Genomic DNA, 25,766 nt, shown 5'->3' with positions numbered 1-25,766 from the left:
ACTTTTCTTGTGGCAAGCTATATAAACTATTAACAATTTTTGTTGGATACCGAAGTCTATCAAATGGATTTTTTGACAAAAATGGTCAAATGGCTTTTCTCCTTTGACCTATGACAGTGGTTAATTGTATTAATACATTTACTATTATTAAACCATCCTTGCATTAATTGAATATATCCTACTCTATTAGGATGTATTATGCTATATATGTCCTGCCTGGTTCTATTTGCTAGTGTTTGGGTTGAGAATCACACAAAGTTTTTCGAACAAGCAAGAGCTGTATCTTATTTACTACTTCATGTCCAGCACATAATACATGGCCCAGTATCTGAAGCATAGAAAACTCTCAATAAATGTGTGAAAATAAGGGTGGTTTCATGAGTCATTTGATTAGGTTCTCTTTTAACTCTTCTGGTCTGTTCTAGAAAGAGAATCCATGATCAGGACTAGCATAAATGTCAATGAGTACATCCAGGTCCTTTAAAAAATTACTTGTATGTTCACATGACCTTCTTAATTGCTCATAACCCTTTTGTGTCCTTTCTCCCCTGTTTTGACTAGACATGTTTTCCTCCTTGAACTATCTTCCAGACATCAACAAAGACAAGCCTAAATTTCAGAACAAGCTGTTTTGAAGCCGCACTAGGGTGTCTGGCTGGAACCAGGCCCATGTGGAGCTCAGAGGAAAGCTTGAGTGGGACCTGGCAGATGCCTGAGTTGGTCCAGTGGCCACAATTTAATTGACATAGCTAAATTACCTGGCCAAGGTTTCAGGCAGCAGCTCAGAAGCCCTACCAATATAATTCCTGGAGGTACCTTTCTTTCACTCTCACCAGTTAGCTTTCATCAATCTTATATAATAAAAGCCTAATATGCTAAGTGTCTGGTCGTCCAGTTGGCTGTTCAACTAATCAAAGCATAATATGCTAATGATATGCTAAGGCTGCTTAACTGCTTGCTATGACATGCACTGACCATTAAGAGGCAGACAGTCGACTGGTTGACCAGTCACTATGATGTTCACTGACCACCAGGGGCAGACACTCTGACCAGTAGGTTAACTTGCTGCTGGGGTCCGGTGGATCGGGACTGAGCGAGACAGACTGGACACGCCCTGGAACCCTCCCATAGTCCCTCCCCAGCTGGCCAACCTCCGCATCCCTCCTTGTCCCCGGTCATGCACTTGTGGGGTCCCTTGGCCTGGCCTGCACCCTCTTGCAATTTGGGATCCTCGGGGGATGTCGAAGAGCCAGTTTCTGCCTGACAGTAGAATGACCAGTCGCTATGACACGCACTGACTACCAGGGGGCAGACACTCAACACAGGAGCTGCCTCCTGGTGGTCAGTGAACTCCCACAGGGGGAGCGCTGCTCAGCCAGAAGCCAGGCTCATGGCTGGTGAGTGCAGTGGTGGTGGCAGGAGCCTCTTCCACCTCTGCAACAGCACTAAGGATGTCCGACTGACGGCCGTCATTCAGATCCCCTGAGGGCTCCCGGACTGCAAGAGGACACAGGCCAGGCTGAGGAAGCCTCCCCCCAGCCCCAGTGCACAAATTTCGTGCACCGGGCCTCTAGTAACAAATGAAATTTGTCTTTTGGTGGTTCTATGAACATCTCTATTAACATCTCTGAAGAGCTCAATGGCCTGGGTGTGAAGACCAATTCCCTAAGTAAAGTCACATGTGGAAACCAGAAGGGTAGAAGATAGATATGTCCAAAGATGACTTTGTGGCAAAAGAGCTGTGATGAGGACTGAGGCTATGAATGAGCAGTGACTAATTATGACCAATCAGCTTATTTGCAATTATTCAGATACTACCTCAGTTTCTTTTCTTTTTTTAATATCCATTATAATGTTTATCCATTATAACAAGTCTACAAATAGGAATGTTTATCCCCATTGTATCCTATATTATAGTATCATGATAACATGTATATTTTATTACTCTATAAATGGTACAGGTCTGATTCTTAAATTATAGTACTATAAATTACTTTTCTTGCAGCAAGCTATATTGACTGTTAACACTTTTTATTCGATACTGAAATCTATCAAATGGATTTTTGGCATCTGTACAAAAATGGTCAAATGATTTTCTCCTTTGGCGTATGGCTATGGTTAATTATATTAATACATTTAGTATTATTAAACCATCCTTGCATTACTTGAATATATATTTGGTCATTCAGATGACTGAAATATATTTCTCAGATATATTTGATTTTCGTCTACAGTTTCTGGCTCATAGCTCCCTCCCTCGGTTTCTTGTTTACTGTTGTTTTTCTTTTCCCAACCTTTTCCCATTGTTTCTGTCTTGTGGTAACAAAATTAACTCAAAATCTTCAAAGACTTCCACATATCTCCTTGCTCCTTTACCTAGTGTCCCATATTTCTATCTAATTCATCTTTTTTTCTTTATTTTTAACTTTATTGTTCAAAGTACTACAAATGTCCCCCTTTATTTCCCTTTTTGTCCCCCTCCACCACACTCCTGCCCCTCCACCAGGCCTTCCCTGCACTATTGTTTATCTATAGCCTATGTATATACTAATATGCACATAAGTTCTTTGTTTAGTCTCTTCCCATTCCCCACCCCTTTTGAAATACATCAGTCTGTTGCATGTTGCAATGTTTCTGGATCTGTTTTGTTCTTCAGTGTATTTTGTTCATTAGATTCTACATATAAGTGAGATCGTATGGTATTTTTAGTTTTTATGGTAGGGTTTTTTAGGATTTTCGATGTGTGAATAATGACAGTTTTACTCTTTCCTTTCCAATTTGGATGTCTTTATCTTTTCTTCTTGTCTGATTGCTGTAGCTAAGACTTCCAATACTGTGTTGAACAGAAGTGGTGAAAGCAGACATCCTGTCTTGTTCATGTTCTTAGGGGAAATGCTTTAATTTTTGCCCATTGAGTATGATATTGGATGTAGGTTTGTTATATATTGCCTTTATTATGTTGAGGTATGATCCCTCTATTCCCACTTTCCTGAGAGTTTTTATCAAAAATCAATGTTAGATTTTGTCAAATGCTTTTTCTTCATCTATTTATATGATCATGTGGTTTTTGTCTTTCAATTTATGTGGTGAATCACATTTATTCATTTGGGAATATTATACCTACCTTGCATCCCTGGAATAAATACCACGTGGTCATGGTGTATGCTCTTTTTAATATATTGCTGGATCTAATTTGCTAATATTTTGTTGAAGATTTTAGCATCTATGTTCATTGGGGATATTGGCCTGAACTTCTTTCTTTGTAGTATCTTTATCTGTTTTTTTAACTCTAATTTACCTCTTTTGATGTTTCCTGTGGCCAGTTATATTTATAAGCTGGTTTAAGTCAATATCCATGAGGGTCTGATACCCAGACATATAATACTTCCATTACTCAGACTGTCAAGTTGAAAATTCTATTTTCAATTAAATCAAATATGTTGTTTGTTATTTCTGATTTAATAAATAGGACCATATTTAAGGAAATCATATCAAAACACTAGCTTATTCACCTTCATACCAATTCTTTTATAGCTAGTAAAAGGGCAAATAATTCTGCTGAGAAATGAATAGGTTATTTGAGAGTCTCATGCAATGTTAATTTCCTTCCTAGGTAGATGACCACATAAATTCTAGGGCAAGTACCTTTCTAATCTAGAATACTCCAAAATGTCACTGCGTAGGCACCTGCCTCGGGACTGCAACTCTCAGTGTATAAAGTGAAATGCATTATTCAGTTAGTTATTGGGATAGTTAGAGTTACAGATGACTATTTCAAGGAACATTCTGATGAACTGATGAATTCAGAGCCTGATTATTCAGTCTTTAAAACTATGCTTTTGAACAAGAATTACCTATGTGTTTTGTTTATGTGGATTACATTAGCTGAAAGATTCACAAATTTTTGCTTTACCTTGTGGTACAGACTTGGCATGAGACTAGTTAGCCTGTTTTCCCTAACATCTTCAATTTAAGCAGGAACCACAACTAGCAGATGATCCCTATTGAATAATTCCTGCCTCAAAGATGAAGCCTTGCTGTACAGTGCCAACTCTCACTTTTTCCACATTACATAATGCTCTTTGATCCACAGCATTTTCCATGTGGCTGTCTTATAAATGAAACCAGGAGTGTGGTTGGCTTAATGCTTCATGTTGATATCGATGGTCTTTGGAATAGCAGGTCCCTTGTTGCCTAGCAACTAAGCAAAGTGCTTCAGGCTATTGACCTCAGTGTGGGTACCACTTGCACACAAAAAGCTTCATCATTGAATGGATTGTTGCTACGCTGTTTCTGATATCCCCAGCCACATTTAATGCCTTCAACTCACCCTGATGAGGCTTCTGATTGAATGTAATTATTGTGCTGTTTTTTTCCCTCAGAGTCTGAGTTTAATCATAAAACAAGTACCATAAACTAATGTAAATGTTCTTATTTACTAACTCTGTTGTCACTGGTTCTGAGACCAGACAGCTTGATTTAGAGTCATTAATGGAGAATGAGAGACCATTTGCTCATCATCCTAAAGTGAGCCATTAAAATTGACTTAGTACAGGTTTTTGTTGGGTTGGGTTTTTTTTGTATCAGTTTTTAAAAATAATTTTCATTAAAGTAAGTTTCCACACCAACAAGCACAATTAACTTGCTGACTTCATGCTAAGCATTTAAAATAAATTATCATTTCAACCATCACAACAACACTATGAGGAAGACATTAGTATTAACCCCACATTTAGATAGGAATGGCGAAGTTGACTGAGATTTTGCTGTTGAGACAAAAATCACAAATGCAGTTAGGTAGCAGCGCTGTGGCTCAAATGCAGGTTTAGTTGATTCTAAAGCATGTATACATTATAAATCATACCAGAAGGTTATGCGCCATTGGCAGAAAGGATAGAGTAACAAAAATTTATTTCTAAAAACTCATTCTGTTTCCCAAATCAAAATAGTTAACATTACCAGTTTTCAAAGTTCTCAACTAGCAATGCCAGCATACAATGACAGACATTGGAACATTAGATTCCTGAGTAAACTAAAAGCATTGAGGACCTCTATGAGTCTAATTATTCAAGAGTAAGTCAGAACAGCCCCACCGGTATAGCTCAATTGGTTGAGTGTTGTCCCATACACCAAAAGGCCACCAGTTTGATTCCCAGTCAGGGCACATAACAGGTTGTGGGTTACAGGTTGTGGCCTGGAAACCCAGTAGTAGGTATGCAGGAGGCAACCAATCAATTTTTCTATCTCTCCCTCTCCCTTCTCTCTGAAATCAATCCTATATAATAAAACCCTAATATGCAAATTGACTGAATGGTGGAATGACTGGTCGCTATGATGAGCACTGACCACCAGGGGGCAGATGGTCAATGCAGGAGCTTCCCCCTGGTGGTCAGTGTGCTCCCACAGGGGAAGCACTGCTCAGCCTGAAGCTGGGCTCAGGGTTGGCGAGTGCAGTGGCGGTGGTGGGAGCCTCTCCGGCCTCAATGGCAGCGCTAAGGCACAGCGAGCCGAGTGGTAAGGAGCAGCGAGCAGGCGGGTGGTAAGAAGCGAGGGGTCCTGGACTGCGAGAGCCCTGGACTGTGAGAGAGATGTCTGCCTGCTGGCTTAGGCCTGACCAGAGGTATCGGGCCTCAGCTGGCAGGCGGACATACCTTGAGGGGTCCCAGACTGTGAGAAGGCGCAGGCCAGGCTGAGGAATTCCCCCAGTGCATGACTTTAGTGCACCAGGCCTCTAGTAAAAACATAAAAGTAAATAAATAAAGCCCTAGAAGAGGGCTCTAATTCAACCATTAAAAAAAAAAAAACTAAGAGTAAATCAGAACTAACTAATGGGAAGTCAAATTCATTTAGCAATAGTTATCAGTAATATTACTATGTGCCATCAGAACCAGCCTCTCTGACATAGCTACTTGGCTACCTTGTTTTCCATAGTTACAGTGAATTAACTGTGGTTTTACTTGGAGGAAACTGAGACTCAGAATCTCTTCCTAAGTTGCACTGGTAATAAGAAGTAAAATGGAAATTTAAGTCCAGGATTGTCAAACTCCAAAGATGACCTTTGGGTGTTTTGGATTTACATATGAGAAAAAGAAAACAAACATTACTGGCAGAACACATGGATTTTGTTCAAAGAAGGAACATCCTTAACACTCCTGAGTTACCTACAGGATGTTGCTAATTATCATAACAATGATAAAAAGAACCATGGGGGTTAATATTGCACTTTACTGCCTATATTCCTGACCTACAGCTGAGCACTTTGCACATATCATACAACTACACCTGGGCTGTAGGTCGTGGTAAGATCCCCATTTTATAGCTGAAGAAACATTGTCCCAGGCCATAGGGTAGTAAACATGGAGTTGGGCTTAGCATCCAAATCAGTCAAGCCCAAACCCCAGCTTTCAACCTTTGACAGTCACGTCTCTGAATGCCAGAAGACCCATAGGGTCCCCTAGGTCTCTCTAAGGATGTGTAAGTGTTTGGGGCTCTTTCTACTATTTAAAAGCCACTTTTCTCTCAAGAACACTTTTGCCTATTGGATCCAATTTAGCACTAGACACAATATTAGAAGAGAGAGCACGCCCCTGTGCACTGGGAACAGCCAGAGAGGGGCAGCCCACATTTGTGTGCGTTAACTAAAGAGGGGCAAGTTCACATTGGGCAATGCCATGACTTTCCTGAAGCACAGATGAGTGAGACTAGAGCCGGCAAGGAAGAGGGCGTTATACACTGCTCTGTGCACCCAGCCCACCTGCAAACCACACCTTGGCAGGCCCTTCCCCATCCAGTTTATTAAGGTCAAATACAATATCCAAACTGGGCAGCAACACTAAGTGAGCATACTTTTTGCTCTTGCAAACCATTACCATTTAAAGTAGAATGAAAATTTTCCTGGAAACACTGGCTCTGTTACTGTGAAATCATTAGTGCTTGACTCACTGAAGGAGGCTTAAGGGCCCCAGAGCTACGTGGCCAACATTTATGTTCCAGTCTTTCTGACCCTGCTGACTGGAGGTGAGAGAGTAGAGCAACAAAAAGTGACATTATTTCCAAGGGGCAGAGAATGCCCTCTGTTACTCTGTTGGCTTGGGATGGGATGGTCAGATGATCACACTTATTAAGATTGTTTGATACAAAATCAGAAATGGTTTCTGGGTGAAACCTAAGGAGCTCCCTTATTAGTTAAGTGTACAAAGGTCACTGCTGTGATGTGGTAACATCTGTTTTGTTGCTTAAAGAAATGCTAGCTTCTTTAAAACCAGTGGTTTCAGATGTGCTCCTCATTTCCTAAGGGCTCCTGAGGGATGCTTAAAGGGTTTCTTTGGGGTCAGAGGTGCATGAGAAGGGCTCCAGGTAGGCCCCTGCTACACCCATAGCAAGCACCTCCTTTTCTCCATTGTAGGGAAGGGGTTCTGTTGGGGATACCTATTGCTTCACTACCTTTCTTCTGGTAAGAGCACCCTGATTTTCTTCTAGAGATCTACAACCCCTGCCTATGTGTGTTGATTCCTCTGCCTGGAGCAGGAACAGGTGTGGACAAGACTCAGACTTAATAACTGGATTCTCCAATCCATTTCATCCCAGAGGCCATCCCAGAAAGGGCACTTGGCCCAAGTGAGCACTGGGCTTGCCCAGGTTCTGATCCCTTTTCAGCTGTCTGATATGGCTAGAGCCTCAGTTTCCTTATCTGTAAACTAGGGGTGATGCTACTTATGCTTAGATGGCTCCTGGCAAGTAGTATACATTTTACAAAATATGATTTAATATTAATAAACTTTTGAGGACAATTCATTGCTCAATTTTATTAGATTGTTCTGAATTTTTACATTTAACAATTACTCACAATGCCCTTTATAACATTCCCTCCCTCTCAAACAAAAATCACAGCATCTCCTCATTTTCAAGCCAACTATCTCTCCACCCGCTCAAATCCCTATCCAATTTGCTTTCATTTCTTGTCTCTTCTAATCCTTCTCATTCTCTTTCCTCTTTTGCACGCTCTGTGCATCAGGGACATAGAGAAAGTTTGCTGGATATCTGTTGCTCACAATACCTCAGCATGACAATTCTTCATCTTTTCATTCATCCCTGCCCTCAGGATGGCAATGCTTCATTGGTTACATCATCTTGAAAGTATAACCATGGTTATACACAATGCCCACTTCCCTGGCTGCAATTCCGCCTGTGTCCAACATTATCTTGGATCCACTTCGGTTAGTTTTACTCTCTGCACATTTTCCGAGGCCCTTCCCTCAACCTTTTTATTCCAAGCCAGTCAGTCCATGGGCCGGTCTTTGCCTTAGAGGGCAGGAAAAAACAGAAGCCCTTTGAAGACAAGAGTGCTTCCTGTCGTGTAAATGTTGAAATTCTCTGAGGATATGATGCTAGATATACAGAGAATTCAAGAGGGGCCAGACAGAGGAATGCCCTTAAGGCTGAGGCAAGAGAAAGGAGACATATTATTGAGTCTTGGAAGGGAGAAGTCAGATGGCTATTGAGGAGCCAGCATTCAGTGCCACCCCCACAGAAATGGTAGGACTTCGAAAGGAAGGCCACCTGGCACACCTGACTAGGTTGCCCTAAGCAAGGCTTCCCCAGCCTTGGCAAAGTTCCCATGCCATGGGTGGGACACAAAGATAGAGACTACAGGACTTTAAGAGAACTCAAGGCCCAGATAATGAGGATGTCAACAGCATCCTCACTGGTGACTGGGCATGATTTTAGTCTCCTGTGTTACCCAAGGAGGGAAGTGTCCTAACAGTGACTGAGGTTAGCTTTCTGCTGTGCCGGCTGGACACTGAGAGTCCTACTTGAATTGAAATAAAGCACAGTAAACAGATGAGCCCGCACACGGCTCGTGAACTGAAGTACACCCTGGGATGGATACCCACACGTCAGCAACCACAGTTTGCTCTGGGATACCAACACCTGTGAACATTTCTATGAAGGGCTGTATCAGGGACAAACCCAGTCAGGAATGTAGATACACAGTACCTCTCTCAGATGAAACATCTTCATCAGAGGCCCCAGGATTCGCTCTCACTGTGGGTTGAGAGTACCAATAGCCAGAATACCACCTTAGAAAAAAATCCACTTCCCTAGCTAGCCCCTAGGAAATTCACCCAACATCATCCATCTGGAATTTTCTGAAGCCAAACCCACTAATCAATGTCAAAACCAGAATAAGAGGAAACTTCGTGAAGAAACACCCTTCCATCCTCATGTCATAGGTGAAAAATGGCCAGCTTTGTTTTCTTTGCTTGTGAAGGGGAAAAAAAATCCAGGCAGATCATGATGCTTAGTCTCATTTCCAGATGACTTTATTGTCCCATCAAACTGAGTTCCAACCCTATTAAAATGCCACACTCAATATTTTTTGTCTAATCCCCTAATACTCCAATCGCTGGCTATCAGCAGACACATCACAACACTCCCCTCTCCTGAGTGTTTGGTTGGGTTTATTCTGGCCAGAGAAAGAAAGGGAAATGAGAGAGTTAGAGAGAACACAGCAGCTGGCAGTGGGAATCAACAGGCCTCCGTAATTCTGGCAGTCTCTTCAGCTGGTGGCCCTGCAGGTTGTGACATTACCAGCAGGCAAATAGCACCTCCCCCCCCCCCCCCCCCCCCCGCTACACACACACACTCACCATGAAGAGCCATTTGAAGGAGAGATGTGACCAAACAGAGCCCACTTGCCACCCAGTGGAGGATATGAAACCTATAAACCACTGAGCAGGTCCTCACTGGGGAGAAGGAGGCCCCAGGGTGACTCAACCCAGCAGATCCTGCCTAAGGACAATTATGGAATGCAAATATTTATAAATCCCATGGTTGTTTAACGTTCTTCAGAGCACTAAACACACACGCTGCGTCCTCAAACCAAGATAAGTGAGCCCTGCTTCTGAAATTCCCTGGCTTTACAGGATTAAAGGAAAGAAACTGTCAGACAGTGTCGTCCTCCCTCCCCCCTCTCCCCCCCGTTTTATGCTTATGAATGTGTCACACATGATTGCTTCCTGGCGCTAGGTGTCTTCCTAGTGGAGCAGGTGGCTTTGTTGGTGGTGAACTGTCAGTGTTTGGGTGACTCTGTATGGCTTTCCTTGGGGAAGGGGTTTGAGGAGGAACAGGAGGAAGAAGGCCAAAGAAGTAGAAATTTCCACTCATTCTTCTCTGCAGGGCTCTTTAGGGCCAGAGGATGTGTTCCAGTGCCTTTGCATCCAGAATCGTGCCTGGCCCTCGCCTGGGTCACAGAGGGCACCTGGTGGCTTAGGATAGAGGCCAGGTGGCAGTGCTCTATAGGAAAGGCAGCTGCCGTCGCCTTCTTGAGATCACTACCTTTCCTCTGAGCATCACCTTGCTTTCTGCTCTTTTTTAAAAAAGGAAACACAGAACATTCAAACTCTGAATAATTAAGGATTTACTAAAGGGACAAATAAGATCCTAATATGTGACTAAAAGGATTTCACAGCTAGCTGGTATTCTAGCATTATGGGGAAATTTCTTTTCTGGTCAGAGTGAAGTGGGGAATGAATTGAAAATCACCCAGAGTCCTGAGTAGAAAGCTTGAACATGCACCAGGGCCTCACCTGTTGTATATCTAAGTGGGGAAGAAACAAAATGAAAGGGGGGGGGGGGGGGGGCGGGGCGGGGAGACAGCTAGCTAGACTACCTGGCTGAACAAACAGATAATGTGATAAACTTGTGGCTAGAGGAATGGTGGTGTTTTCCAAACGTTACCAAAAAAAAAATATATATATATATATTAAGTGCTGAAACCAAATGAAATCCATTCAGGAGCTCACTGACAAGGTTCAGAATGGGGGATTATTTGTCATATGCTGTAATTGTAGCAACTGCTCTGGCAATTACGCCTCCACATCCTGCCACCCATCTCTCTTAAGGTCTCCAACAGCACAATACTCTCTTTCTAGTTTGATCTCTAGCTTGGTGTGCCTGTCGATGCACTGACTGAGATCCAGCACATTATGAACCATGCAATCATAAAATGCAAGAGGTTGGGATAATTGAGGATCGGGGCGCAGTAAAAGCTATGTGACTAAGTCACCTGCTTTAAAAATAATCTTAGCATTGACAACCAAAAGCAGTTAGCTGGTGTGATGGGGTGCAAGTTTTGACTAAAGGCAGTGGCCCTGGATCAGCATCACTTGGGAAATTGTTAGACATGCAAATTATCAAGGCCACTACCCTAGCTCAGCAAACCAGAAACTCTAGGGGTAGAGCCCAGGATTTTGTGCTTTGCCAAGCCACCCATGTGATTCTGATTCAGGGGGGCAAAGGAGGGGGAATTTGAGAAGCAAAGGGCTGAGTTGAAGCTGATTATCTAAGGAATACAACATAACTTCACACCTTGGAGAGTGTGGCCTTCTGAGTTTCCCATGAGCACTTGCTCTTCGATACTTCATTATTCAAGCAAATTAATTCTTCTCTTCTCAATATAGTGGGCTATATTGAGAGATTGTAATGACCCAAAGCATCCTCGTGCCATGGGGGTCAGGCAGCGTGCAGGATTTAAACATAACTGAGAGAGAGGTGTTTTCACAAAGCTCCCATTAAAGCAAACCTAGTTTCCGTATTTTTAAACTTCCTCATGTGGCTGCCCCTCCCACTTTTGTGACAGCCACATCAAGAAGGGCAAGGGAGAGGTTTCTGTTCTGATACTGACCAGGGCCCTAACTAATTTCGTTGATGGTCTAAGATTGATGCATTTGCCAAAATTTCAAGTAGTGAAAATTTTACATGTCCCAGATTCCTTTTTCTCATTGGGGGAATATTGGAAGTAAATGTTATCCTTAATTGCTTAGGGAAATACAATGTAAAAAAAAAAAAAGAAAGAAAGAAGGAAAGAAACAACCAAATAGCGATTGTTCTAACATCTTATTCTATTCCACCTATAGAACCTCAGCCAGGACTTGTAAAGAGAAGAAATTTGATTTGCCTTTCTGATTGATCAGACACTGTACTGGTGAGAAATGCATTCAGTTCAATTAACACCAAACTAATTGATAATCATTTAAACACATAAAGAAGCAAAAGCAAACTACTGCTTATATCTTATTGGCAGGACTGTCACATGGCGATATCTGGCTGTAAGGGAGACTAAACAATCAGCTTTTTGGCTTTTTAAACTTCTGAAGGAGAGAAGGAAATTGGGTCAGCTAATCTAGAGTGTATTATTGCAGATATCATACTCAATAGCAGACCTCTGGCTTAATATGTCCTAAGTTTCAGCAAACATTGTCAAGGGCCTTCTCCTGTTACAGGTTCATATAAGCAACTAATTATGATACAATGTGATGAAGACTAAACACCAACTGTGTAGAAGTAGAGCCTTTTGCTTTGCTGGAGGGGTGCAGAGATTAGGTCAATGCTTCTTAAGCTTTTACGGGATTTTGTTAAAATACTTATTCTGGCTCAGTGGATCTGGGCTGAAGCCTGAGATTCTACATTTGCAACAGGCTCCAAGGAAATGCACTACTGATGGCCCATGGAGCACACCATCAGTAGTAAGGGTCTGGGTGATGTTTTCACAGGGCCTAAGACATGAATAGGAATTCACCAAGTGGATAAAAAGATAAGGACACCTAAGGTTGAGGGAATAGTATGCACAGATTCACGCTCATATAGCCAATTATCTTCTTTAAATATACATATATACAAACACACACTAGAGGCCCAGTGCACGAATTTGTGCACTGGTCGGGTCCCTTGGCCTGGCCGGTGACCAGGGTCGATAAGGGCCCATCTTGCCCAATCCCGATCAGGCTGGGAGGTTGGCTGGCCAGGGGGAGGGACTGCAGGAGTTGACCGGCCCCATCTGGGCCGATCAGGGCCAGCCGGCTGCGGGGAGGGACCACGGGAGGTTGGCTGTGGGAGTGCACTGACCACCAGGGGGCAGCTCCTGCATTGAGCATCTGCCCTCTGGTGGTCAGTGCATGTCATGGCTACTGGCCAGTCATCCCGTCTTAAAGGTTGCTTAGGCTTTTATATATATAGATATATATAGACACACACATATATCCTATATAATAAAAGGCTAATATGCAAAGTGTCCCCTCGGGAGTTCAACCAGGAGACCGGGAGTTTGATCGCTCACTATGACATGCACTGACCACCAGGGGGTGGCACAGAACATGGGGGGTGGCCAGCAGCAGCAGAGGGGTGCTGAAGGAGCAAGGAAAGGAGGAGGCAGGAAGGTGGGGAGGCGGGGAACCTGACCGGCCCTGATTGCCGGCCAGGCCTAGGGACCCTACCTGTGCCAGAATTATGTGCACCGAGCCTCCAGTATATATATATATTTACATATAGATGGTTAGGTACATAGATAGACATACAGACAGACATATACAATAAGTAGATATCATATATTTAACCACTGTACCATACACTAGTGAATTCATGCAAATTCTCAGTCAGTGAGCTTCTTACTACACTCTTCTGATTCATCGTGTTGTTGTTTTCTCTTCTGTGGGCTTTCCTTCTGCCATTTATGTTGTATTCAAAGACACAGGTTTGACCCATAAAGAATTGCCAGTATTAGTCTTGAAGCTGTCCAAGGAAACAAAGAAAGAGTACCATGTTAAATGTTAAAAAGTGATCTTTATTTCTTGAGTCACTTTAAGAATGGTCTAGGACACCAACAATAAAGATCATCCCTTAAATGTTATGAGGCCAGTCATGCAGCTTGGGATAATGGGCCAACCACTGTGTGACCCATGGCCTAGAAGAAACTATGACCAAAGGGATGTCATGACTTCAGAGTATTTGAGGCAATCTAAAGAGCCATGGCCTGTGTATTGTGTCAGACATGCCTCTCCTGGGAGACCATGCTGAATGACCCCACATATGATTGGTTCAGGTAGCATTTCCAAATGAGGGATGAGCTCATCCCTCACACTAAATGAGCAAAGCCATTATGGAGCACATTTGGAGCAAGTAGTCTGATATTCTGGAGTGCAGGACAAGAGAGGAGGAGTGGTAGCAGATGAGGTTGTTCTCCTCTCAAAATTAGATTGTTTTAGGCATGCTGAGTTCCACCTTAGCCTATGGGCACTGGGGAACTATCAAAGTTTACAAATGATGCAAAGATGCAGTCACATGTGGGCTGTAGAGAGCTAACTTTGTTGACAGTGCAGTGGATGGGTACAGGGAAAGTATACCAGCTAAACTGAAGTGAGAAAGGTCAAGTAGTATGAGAGAGAAGAGGGCACAGAATCAGAGCAGTGACTATAGGAAGAGAGAAAAGGAGCAAGAAATAAAAGTCATGTCAAAGGTAGGCTCAAGGGGGCAGAATAAACTTTAAGATGTATGGTTAATGGAAAAAGAGAAGCTGAGAATGATAATAATCCAGGGGAAGCAATTTGGACGAACATATGTTCTTTTTTAAATCTTCACTTGAAGGCCTGCAGTTGTTCACAGGCCCTTTATCCCGTTTGCCTCATTCTTGGCCACTTCGTGTATATTTGACACCTGCCAGAGCCTGGAAGCTTTTCACATTGAGCAAAGAGGTTTTTGTCCTGGTCAACAGGATGATTAAAAGTGCCTCTAAATGAAAGAGTTAATACAGGAGAGGAGCAAGTCTGCAGGAAGAAGATAATTCAGGTTAGAGCTTTACCAATAGAGGAGAGTTGGTTGGCACTCATGAGTGGAGAACTAGTCTGAATCTTGATTCACTTTTTCTGTGACCTTGAGCCAATTATCTTGGCCTTCCAATAGCTATAAAGCAGAAGAAAACATCCACCACCCTGTGACTCGCTCCCCAAAGCCATGAGGATCATGATTCTGGCCCAGTGCACAGTAATCAGTGTCATTCTTCCTCCGCCTCATAAGCATCTTTATGAGCCCCCATTGGCCTGCACACTCAGCTCTCTTGACTCAGAAAATGTGTTGCTAACCAGACTCTCAGTGCTTCTGCAGAGCAGCGCCGCCCTGTGAAATAAAAAAACTGTGAGTGGTGAAAAGACAAGCCTGGTGTCTCAAGTATCTCTGAAACCTGCTATCCAGTTCTCAGTATGCAAGAATTTTTAGAAGGTCAGTGTTTATTTTCATAGTTGTACTAAAGACCTCTGGAAATACCATAGATAACCCCAACAATGTAATAACTATTTAATTTATTATATTTGTACATGTAGATGGAAAGAAACCAATCTGGGCATAAAGACAACTATAAACAAATATAAATTACAAATCAGACAGTCAAATTGGAAATTAAAGTAGAAAAGTTTCAAAATCCACCTGATGTTACCCCAGTCCCATGTAGTATTAAGCTATTAAATTCTTTTACTTTTTATTTCTACTAGTCCGAAGTCCCTCTTCAGTTAATGAGCTTTTCTTTCTTTTCTTTTTTCATTCAATTTAAAAAAAGGGGCACTGGGCCGGACACTGGGAATGCAAAGATCAAATATAGCCCTGTCCCTAGTCAAGTCATGGTTTAATCCCATGGCTTATGCAAAATTTAGTTGTAAAATAACTTTAATGGACTAGTAAATGGATGAAGTCTTTGTTTTTTAATATAAACATTTGTTTTTCAATTACAGTTGACATACAATATTATATTAGTTTCAGGTGTACACCCCGGTGATTAGACATTATATAACTTACTGAGGGAGCTTCCCAATAAATTTTGTGCCCATCTAACACCCTACATACATCATTATTAGATATTATTGACTATATTCCCTATGCTTTTCTTTCTCCTTTTATTGGCTCTCATTGCACCTACATCTCTCTTTGAAGCAATTATCACAGATGTAATTTTTGTTCTTTTTAAATTGCTTAGTGACTTCCTTCCTCACTTGATAATACACAAGAGAGCTGTTTTGGTTCATAGTTATATTCCTACGGGCTAGCTTAAAGCCTTGCACACAATAGACATTTAATACATATGTGTAACATGAATGAAAGAGTATGTAGATAATGACCAATTGTTCCTTCAATCAACAGCTACTGTTTTAATTGTCAGAAAACTTATTTCAGGAATGAAAACTCTGTTCATCTCATTTAATTCTATACTAAATATTACCTTATAAATATTTCAAGGTCTTGATGGTGAGTTTTCAAGGTGGTCTGTAAAAGGATTTGTATCTCTGCCATTCCAGAAGAATGGAGGGAGAGGGGGACCATAGCTATGATGTGCTGTCTCTGAAATTCTCTGTGATTGGCTGCATTTACCTGGTGTTGAATGAATATCTTTCTAGGAAAATACCACCTGTAGAAGTCGTGAAAAATGTTTTTTATGTAGTCAAATCATTTTACAAATAATGTAGAAAACATTTTTACTTGCTTCAACTTCACTTACACATTGGCCCACCTTTTGTATTTTGTAGTTTCAAATAATTATGATTCTAGGAGAGGCAATATGACTACAGTCTAGGGAAGTTCTGCCCACTTGCTCCCACACCAGACTAGACTTGTGACTAAACTGCAGAGCATTCAACTTGAAAACCCAGATGAAAAATAGCTGATCTGAAACACTGTGAGCAGGGAGCCTGGAGAGGGGACAGGAGAACACACAGAGTGGGTGAACCAACTTGCACAGCTGCACAGCATGGCTGGGAGGCCTCAGGAAAGGTTTGGGAGCACAGCCCTTGCCTCCCGGGAGCATGGGGTCTCAGCCCTACACTGGGATCCCCAAACCAGAACAACAGAGAAGGGAAGGGAAGTCCACATAGCAGCTGGCAGTGGGAATGGGTGGCAATTCAGTCCAGCTGGGAGACTCAGATCCACACTATCCCAGCAGAAGACCATTGCTTGGCCACAGCACCAGACTGGGAAGTTCACCCTGATGGGTGCCTGCAGGAGGAGCCAAGCCACAGACCTCCAGCCCAGTGGAGGGGTCTGAACGGTTCACCTAGCAGTGAATCTGAGGGTTCTATTATTCTCTGAAAGAACTTTTGGTGGAGAGCAGGATGGGGACCGCACAGAGTACCCTGGGAAAGAAGAACAATCCTCCCACCTCCAGCGAAGAGGAATCTGTGCCCTGCCTTTGGGTGTGGGGAACTCAGAAATCTGGACCTGGTGGGAGCCTGGGCAGAAGCCCTGCCCAGCAAGAGCCAGCCATGCTGGAAGATTAGAGAGCCAAGCAGGGCTGGGAGGTTTTTTTGTTTGTTGGTTTGTTTTAATATCCCCTCTTGCTTGGGGTGGTGACTAGTGGGTGCCAGTCACCCAGGCAGAGCTGAGGCATTAGAATGAAAGGTAGCGCCCGCCAGCCCCTCCTGCAAGCCACAGGCACCAACTCCAATGAGTCCTGACAGGGACCTGGATACCCCACTGAGCCCAATTCCATGGGGGAAGGGAGAGCAGCTCCAAACAAGGACATTCAAGGTCTGAGTCCTGAGACAGAACCAGCCTCTGGGCTAAGGAGGCCCCGCCCAGCCCACCAGACTACTTGGGGATCTGCCCCAGGGCCAGGCAGGCACATTGGCCTGCACCAGAGAACTCAGGAGGACTGGACCAACACACCACAGAGCCTGGTCCAACATCAGGAAAAATCTTAGGGCCACGTCTTATTTGCTGAATGAAATGAAGTAATTTCTTAACCTCCTCAGTAAATTGGAATAATAATGCCTATCTCATAAGGCTGTAACAAGTATTAAATAAAAGAATATATGTAATATGTTTAACACAATGCCTGCTACATAATGGGTACACAATAAATGATAGACCTAAAAATGATGAACGTAAGGATCATAAAAACGTGTATAAAATGCGATGGGAAACCAAATCATGATATGCATAATTCTGCTTAAGAAGATGTGCAATGCTATCCTCAGTAGGGAGTGTGCGGGAGGCAGCTGATCGATGTTTCTCTCTCATCGATGTTTCTAACTCTCTATCCCTCTCCCTTCCTCTCTGTAAAAAATCAATAAAATATATTTTTTAAAAAATAAAGAAAGTGTGCAATGCAAAGGAGACCTTTGATCCCTGGACAGTGTGGCTCAGTTGGTTGGGCATTGTGCCATGCACCAAGAGGTAGAGGTCACCAGTTCAATTCCTGTTCCAGCACATGCCTGAGTTGCAGGCTCCATCCCCAGTAGGGGGTGTGCAGGAGGCATCTGATATATGTTCTGCTCTCACATCAATGTTTTTCTCTCCCTCTTCCTTCCCCTCTCTCTAAAAAACCAATAAAAACATATTTTTAAAAAGACAAAAAAAAGAGAGAACTTTGAGCCAAACCTTAAAGGGTAGAAAGAAGCCAGCAGAGAGATAGGGAAGATGAAATTTCAGAGAAAAGAAACATCATTAAACTAAAAATATAAGGTAGCTTTAAGGTTTAAGAGTTTATAGAAGAAATAAATGAGAAGCTAGCTTGAATCAGTGGCTCTACTCCAGATAACAAAGAAGAATCCGAGCTAAATCTTGGAGATATTCCCTAGTGTGGTTTTCCAAGTGATGACATAAATTGTGTTAAAGTATTTTATGTGTAAAGTATATGCAATTAACAGATTTTACTTCAAGAGATGGGACTGTTATTAAAGGCTCACCCTCTTCTTTTTGGAGCCCACTCCAAGTGTTTTTACAATCATGCTTATCAGCTACTTCAGTTGTTGAAATCTCCTCTTGCCATTTTTTTTTTTTTTTTTTTTTTTTTTAGTCAAAGTGTGTATTTTCAAGATCAAACTAGAAATTCAAAGTCCAGAGGCATGGGAACATGGAACAGACTGACATATCTCAGAGGGGAAGGGGGTGGGGGAACAGGAAACGATTAACCGAAGAACTTATATGCATAGCCCAGGGACACAAACAGTAGTGTGGTGAAGGCCTGGGGTGGGGTAAGGGCTAGGTGTGTGGGCGGACAAAGGACAGGAAAATGGGGGACAGTTGTAATATTGTCAATAATAAAAAATATATTTTTTTAAAAAAAATAGTGAATGAGTAATCTAACTTGCCTGAGACCAAAAGAAGTGTGGGCGTCCTAAAACGAATCCCTTTGACATGAATGAACCAATTTGTCTGGAACCTGAATTCATTCAGACACTATAAGTGTGAAGCTGTGGAATATAAAGGCACTGGGTCAATCTGGCACTCCGTGTCCACTTCATATCATCCTTCAGGAATGGATATCTTTCCCCAAATGTTGGAAGTTCAGCCAGTGTCCTCATGCCTGGCACAAGCATACTGTATCCCATTTTCTTTTTTAAATTTCTTCATAGCTCTAATCTCTATCTGAAAGCATCATGTTTATTTGTTTATTTCTGGATTGTAACTCCACGAAGGAAGAAGGGACTTTTCTCTGCTGTTTCCCACTGTGTCCCCAGCACTAAATTAGAGCCTCACACAGGATATGTGCTCAAATTTGTTGAATCGATTTTCAAAGCCAAAGTCCAATAAGACCAAACTAATACCTAACTTCTTTTTTTTTGTTTGCATTTCTCCTAAGAGTAAAACAATGCTGATGGTTATAATTTACTAGGGGCCTAGTGCACAAATTCATGCACCTTGAAAGGAACTGTGACCTGCGAGGCTGCAGTGGGCACAGGGGCAGGTCTCGGCCCAACCTCCGTGCCCCTGCCTGGCCCCTCCCACCACAGCCCCCGGTCCCGTGTGCCTGCAGCCCTGCTCCCACCACCACCGCTCATACGTGCTGATGACACTGTCCCCACTAACACCTGCTGATGGCACGGAGCGATTGGGGCCGGCACAGTCAGTGGGTGCGAGCGGTGGCTGCTGCCCCAATTGCCACTCCTGAGCTGGGGGAGGTAGAGAAGCCCTGAGGGGCGATTGGGGCCAGCAGCCGCCACTTACACCCTCTGACAGCGCTGAGCAATCGGGGCCGGCACCAGCAGTGGGTGCAAGCGCTCGGTGGGACCATGGTGCATGGGAGCAAAGAATTTTCAGTAACCACCAGAGGCTTGCCCTGATGACAGCAACTGGTGCCCCACCTTGATCTGGTAACCCTGCTCACCTGCTCTACAATCCCACCACAGCCGATGCCCGCCATGTTCCACGCTCTGCCATCTGCTGCTGACGCCTGCCATGCTCCACACGTGCCCCCTGGTGGTCAGTGCACATCATAGCAACCAGTTGCTCGGTTGTTCCACCATTCAGTCTATTTGCATATTAGGGTTTTATATATATAGACTAGGGGCCCGGTGCACGAAATTCGTGCACTGGGTGTGTGTGTGGGCGGGGGGGGAGTGTTCCTCAGCCCAGCCTGCCCCCTCTTACATACTGGGAGCCCTCAGGCGTTGACCCCCATCACCCTCCAATCGCAGGATCGGCCCCTTGCTCAGGCCTGACGCCTCTGGCCTAGGCGTCCGGCCCGGGCAGCGGGGACCTGCAGTGGCAGCGGGGGGCGCCGCAATCGCGCGGGCTCTGCCCCTGCCCCTGCAGGATGCCTCTGGCTGAGGCGTTCAGCCCGGGCAGCTGGGACCCACAGCTGCAGCGGCCCCGCGATCGTGGGCTCCGCTTTAGGCCCAGGCAAGGGACCCCTAGCTCCTGGGACTGCCAGCTTCGACTGTGCCCAGCTCCCATCGCTGGCTCCACCCCTACTTCCTGCTATCACTGGCCAGGGCGGCAAAGACACCTGATTCTCCGATCATGGCTGGCGGGCAGGGCAAAGGTGGCCCCAGGGCCGCCTTTGCCCTGCCCCCCAGCTCTTAGCTCCCCCCTGGGTTTCCGATCACTGTCAGTGGCAGGGGGCTTCTTCCTGCTTTCCCTTTCGCCTCCCTGCATTGTGCCTACATATGCAAATTAACCGCCATCTTGTTGGCAGTTAACTGCCAATCTTAGTTGGCAGTTAATTTGCATATAGCCCTGATTAGCCAATGAAAAGGGTATCGTCGTACGCCAATTACCATTTTTCTCTTTTATTAGTGTAGATGAGTGCCTGCTGTGTGGCTGGTACTGAGCTAGCACGCTAATATAGACACATCAACATCCGCGTAATCCCTGCAGCTACCCTGTGTGATCTATATTTGCATTGCTTTTGCAAATGAAACTATTGGGGCTCAGAGAGGTTAATTAACCCACTCAAGGTCATAGAGCTGGGAAACAGACTTCAGGCTTGAACCTAGAACCATTTTACCACGGATTCTCAGTGTATCACACTGCTACTCCTTACCATCAAGTACGATAGATCTTAAAATCATCAGGGCTTAACCCCTTTTGTATTGATTCTGGATTGGGGCTAAAGAAAGGAATTTTCAGTTTTAGTAGCTTGCTGCTCCTTTTCTCAGAAGTGGATTATAGGGATGTCTGGTTACAGGGGTCCCTGTAACTCTGGTTATAGAGATGATTACTCATCTTTCTGCTTCTTATCCCTTCTGGCTACTTCAGTCTTGCACATATCTTCAGAATAGCAAAATAAAACCAATCCCTTTTCTAAAATTCATCTATCTTTCCCAGTTACATTTCTAAGCAAACCTGCAGGGACACAAGCCTCACAGTAAAGTCCCACCATCAGATGAGTCCAGAAGTTCTCCCTGCTCCTGATGGGTTTTACAATCCACTTGAAGTGTTTGACCAGTGACATCAAGAGTGGCAAATTTTCTATCCAAATAAAGCAGGCTGCTTCTTTCTTTATTTGCTTTCAAGAAATGGCGGGGGGGGGGGGGGGGGTGAGTAGGCGCGGCGCTTTAGTTCATGTATACACTTTAGGGGACTTTAAAATCCACTGAGTTTCCCCCCATCAATATTTTTCTCCCCTGCAATGCAAACTCCAAACTATTATTCTAGACCCAGTCAAATATAACTTCCATGCAGTATTTTCTGATTATTCAAAGCAGAATTAATATTTCCATAAAAGTTTGCACAAACTCTACAGTATCAATTACCACACAAAATAATTTGTACTGATTTATTTACCCATCACAGACTTTCATTAAATACCCTGTGATCAGGAATCACATCATGTTAATCTTTATCTTCCTCACTGATCACATGGCATTTAGTAGATCCTCAATAAATTCTGAATGAATTCCATATATACACACAGGTTATTCATCCTCTTTTAAAACACTTTGAATGCCAGCTCACTGTTTCAAGATTTTATTGTTGTGCAGATATAATTATTTTATTGTTGTGCAATTAAATTATTATGAGGTCAAATGTCTTTCCTTTTTTAAGTCATTTTTTATTTAACACATTCTAATCAAATAGTAACTGCAGTAAATAAACACTTTGAAAAACAGGCAGGTATCCCCCCATATCTGGAGGAACACAACTGCTGATGTCCATGGTTAAAACAATTCAAGGACAACTTGGAAATTTCTAAAGCCATTTGCAAAAAAAAAAAAAATCCATGTCAACAGGATTGCAACACAGCTACTTCAAAGGCTAAAGGCTGAAATGTTATATCTACATGGTTTTATTAACAGGGGTTGAATAGTACCTGTATAGCATGACATTCTTGTCTTTAGCCTTAAAGGAAAAGGCAGTCTTTTTTTTTTCTGTTTGCACCAGTTTGAAATATTGCCGAAGTAAGGCTCCCTTAAAATGGATCACTACAGTGCTCATTCACATGAGAAAGTTCAAACAGGAAGTCAAAAGACAAATATGGGGTTTCACGATCCCTTTTTTTGGTTGACTCGGTTAATTGCATGAAATGAAGGATAAACACGCACAAGCATATCTGATCCACAAAACCGCTGGGTACATCAGATGCAAACTAGAACCTGTCCAACATAGACTCAGATCACCAGGCATGTAAAATGGAAGTGGAGCCTGTCTCAGTTGCCTTCCCCTTCCTCAGTTCTCCCCTGTGGAGTCCTTTACTTCCACCAGAAAGAAAGGGACCTCAGAAAGGCAAGGCATTCTGATAAAAATGTTAGTTCAGCTTTAACTTAAAAGGATCAGCTGGTCCTAGCCTTGGAAGGGATGCATTGCTTGGGCGAACACATATGCGGGAACTTGACCGGCTACCTCTTGACACAGAGAGAGATGAGAGAGATTCAGCTGTAATTAGAATTCCAGGTAGTTATGCAGAGCTGTCACTCAAGTTTGGGTTCTCTTTTATGGAGCTGCACTCGGAGATACTCTATCTGAGGCGTGTGTAGACAAAGGGAAACACTTATACCTGGAATGTATATTCTCCCAGGTGATCTCTCAGTCTTCTTGGTAAAGGCAGTGCCCAGGCGGCATGGGTGCATTTGTTGATGGTGTGTCTGCAGATACGCTGCAGCGGTGGTGCTGATGTGTAGAGCGGTTTGGCCAGATGCCGGTGGACAGAGCCGGCCCGGGGGGCTTCTGCGCCGGCCGGCTTACCCCTGCACATCTGGACATAGAAGTTGATCAGGTGAACCACACTGTCAAATTGCTTCAGCTTGGACTGGACACAGACGGTGCAGTCCAATCGGAATTTCCCATCTTGATATTCGATTCGCAGATTAGTCAGTCCCGCTGATGTTTTCACAGAGATTGTTAGTAGGTAGTCTGGATTCGAACTATCTCTAATCAAGAAAGTCCCTTCTGGTGTCTCTTCTAATTTCTCGTTAGCTTCATTCACAGTCAGACCTCCCCAGTACCAACATGTTTGAGCTCTCGCAAGGCCCTTGCCAGACGCGCGGCCTCTGGGGACGGCTCCTTCTCAGACCCCGCGGTCCCCGCCTGCTCCGTGTCCCTTCCGCGCCATTCCCAAAAGGCTTCAGGCACCTGAGGGTCATGGGCAAAGGGTCACCACAGCAAACACAGCTGGCCATCCGAGCTGGGGTCCAAGAGGCACCCACGTCCTTCCTGGAAGTCAGTGGGAACCCCAAAATGCGCCCCTGCAGAGAATCCAGAATCGTGGAGGAGGGGGAGGGGGTGGGGAACTGCTGGTGCTTTCTCCCCAGGTCCTGGTGCAGGGATGGCAAAGACCCCGCAGGCCACAGCTTGGTCACCCACAGCTTGCCGGTTCCGCACCCTGTGGTGCTGCAGAGCTCCTGGGTTCAGAGCTAGGAGCCTGGAGCTTGGAGGTGCTGAGTTGCCAGGTCAGCAGGGGTCGGGGCCCGGCCTGATGGCCACTCCCCCCTGTGGGAACGGCCTACCTGTCCCTGTGGAGGGCCTTCAAGGGACTGCTGCTAAACTAGAGCCATCCTGCTTCCTCTTCCCTCTAATTATCACGATTCCTCTGAAAGAGGGGTGCCACTTCGTGCCCCAGACGCGGTAGCAGCACTGGCACTATGGGATCCTACTGAGCTGATCACTATATTTTTGCTAATAGCCTTAATAATGTATTTTCATTATATATTCTATCCATTCTCTCTCAGGTCTCTTTTTCTTTCCTTTTTTTTTCTTTAATATGTTTTTTTTTTTTTTTGAGTGGGGGCGGGGGGGGGGGAGTTTACCCATCGTTTAGAGAGAGAGGAAGGGAGAAGGAGAGAGAGATAGAAACATCCATGAGAGGAATATCACTGATCTCGATCAGCTACCTCCTGTACTCCCCCTGCTGGGGATGGAGCCTGCAACCCTGGCATGTGCCCGGTCAAGGAGGTCATCACTCAACCATTGAGCCACACTGGCCGACAGGTCTCTTTTCCTTTTAACCGTAGAGAAGTCAAATTTCTAATGGATCCTGCTATAATTAACTTTATAACATTAAAAGTAAAACTTCATACTTGCATTGTTTAAAGATGACTTGTTTATTTGGGATTTTAGGGTGCTTAGGTCTAAAGACCGAGCTCTGAATAAAATCATGTATTTTGTAGTTAATTGGTATCCTGTCTACTTGATAAGCCTATAAATAACTAGGCATTAAACAGTCACATTCTGAGTACATTTCCAGATAGGTGCTTCTGACCTTATTGACTCACTGTTCTAGGTGGGGGCCCACAACTAGCAAAACAATAATAGCAGCATCCGCAGCGGGTGGGCTTTTGTGCACTGAGCGCCAGGTTCTGTGCTAAGCTCGTTACATGCTTGTCAGCTAGGACAGGCTTTGCATGATGATAAACAACTTCAAATTCATGATGGCTCAAGACAACATTTATTTTTCTTTTTATCTTGCTACACATCCAATGTGGAAAGGAAGGGGTAGGATTTTGCTCAACTTGGCCATTGGAGAGGCAGGTGAATGGAAGTTCTTTCTTAACATGTAATTCCTCAGCATCATGACAGAGAAAAGGAAGCATGATAAATACCATAGTGGTTCTTAAAGTTCCTTTCCAGAAGTAACACATGCCATTTCCGCTCACATTTCATAAGCAAAACCAGGTACATAACCATATCTAACTTAGTTTTTTTTTAATATTTGTGTGTGTCTCTTAGTACAGTGCCTGACTCAGAGTCACCACCAAGAAAGTAGGTATTGAATGATTGATTGATTGATTGATTGATTGATTGAATGAATGAATGAATGAATTGAATTGAATCTTTAGTTAGGATGCCCCTGACCCCCAAATCCCCAGCTCAAAATACTTTAAGACATGAGAAAACTTATTACCTTATACACCAAGTATTTCTAAAGTGGTCAGCTCCAGCGATGAGTGAGTGTGAGGCTTGGGAAAGTTATTAGGGTTGAGATCCTTTCGTCTCTGTGCTCTGCCATTGCCCAAGTGTCCCCTTGTCTGGTAAGCCTGCAATCTCATCTCCCCTTCCCATGGTCACAAGGTGGTTGCAGCCATTCGGGAGTCATATCCAATGACATCAGCATCCAGAAGAGGAAGAAACCAACTCTTCCGTGGGATCCTCTCTAAGATGAGAAGCTTTGCCAGAAGCTCCCCCAGTACACTTCCCCTCATGTCTCTGTGGCCAGAGTTGTGTCACATACTCATGCCTAAACCAGTCATTGGCAAGTGGCCTAGGCTCTGTGATGGACTTAGTCCCAGCAG

General features: G+C 43.9%; 1 pseudogene; it reads right to left on the bottom strand.

Moving 5' to 3' along the window:
* Window positions 1-23,029: 23,029 nt before the first annotated feature.
* LOC132234338 (suppressor of cytokine signaling 2-like) lies at window positions 23,030-23,621 on the bottom strand (annotated as a pseudogene).
* Window positions 23,622-25,766: the final 2,145 nt, after the last annotated feature.

The sequence above is a fragment of the Myotis daubentonii genome, chromosome 5 (genome assembly GCF_963259705.1).
Source record: "Myotis daubentonii chromosome 5, mMyoDau2.1, whole genome shotgun sequence".
NCBI classification, from domain to species: Eukaryota; Metazoa; Chordata; class Mammalia; order Chiroptera; family Vespertilionidae; genus Myotis; species Myotis daubentonii.
Note: the sequence above shows the minus strand (reverse complement) of the source record. Positions and strands in the feature narration are given on the sequence as shown.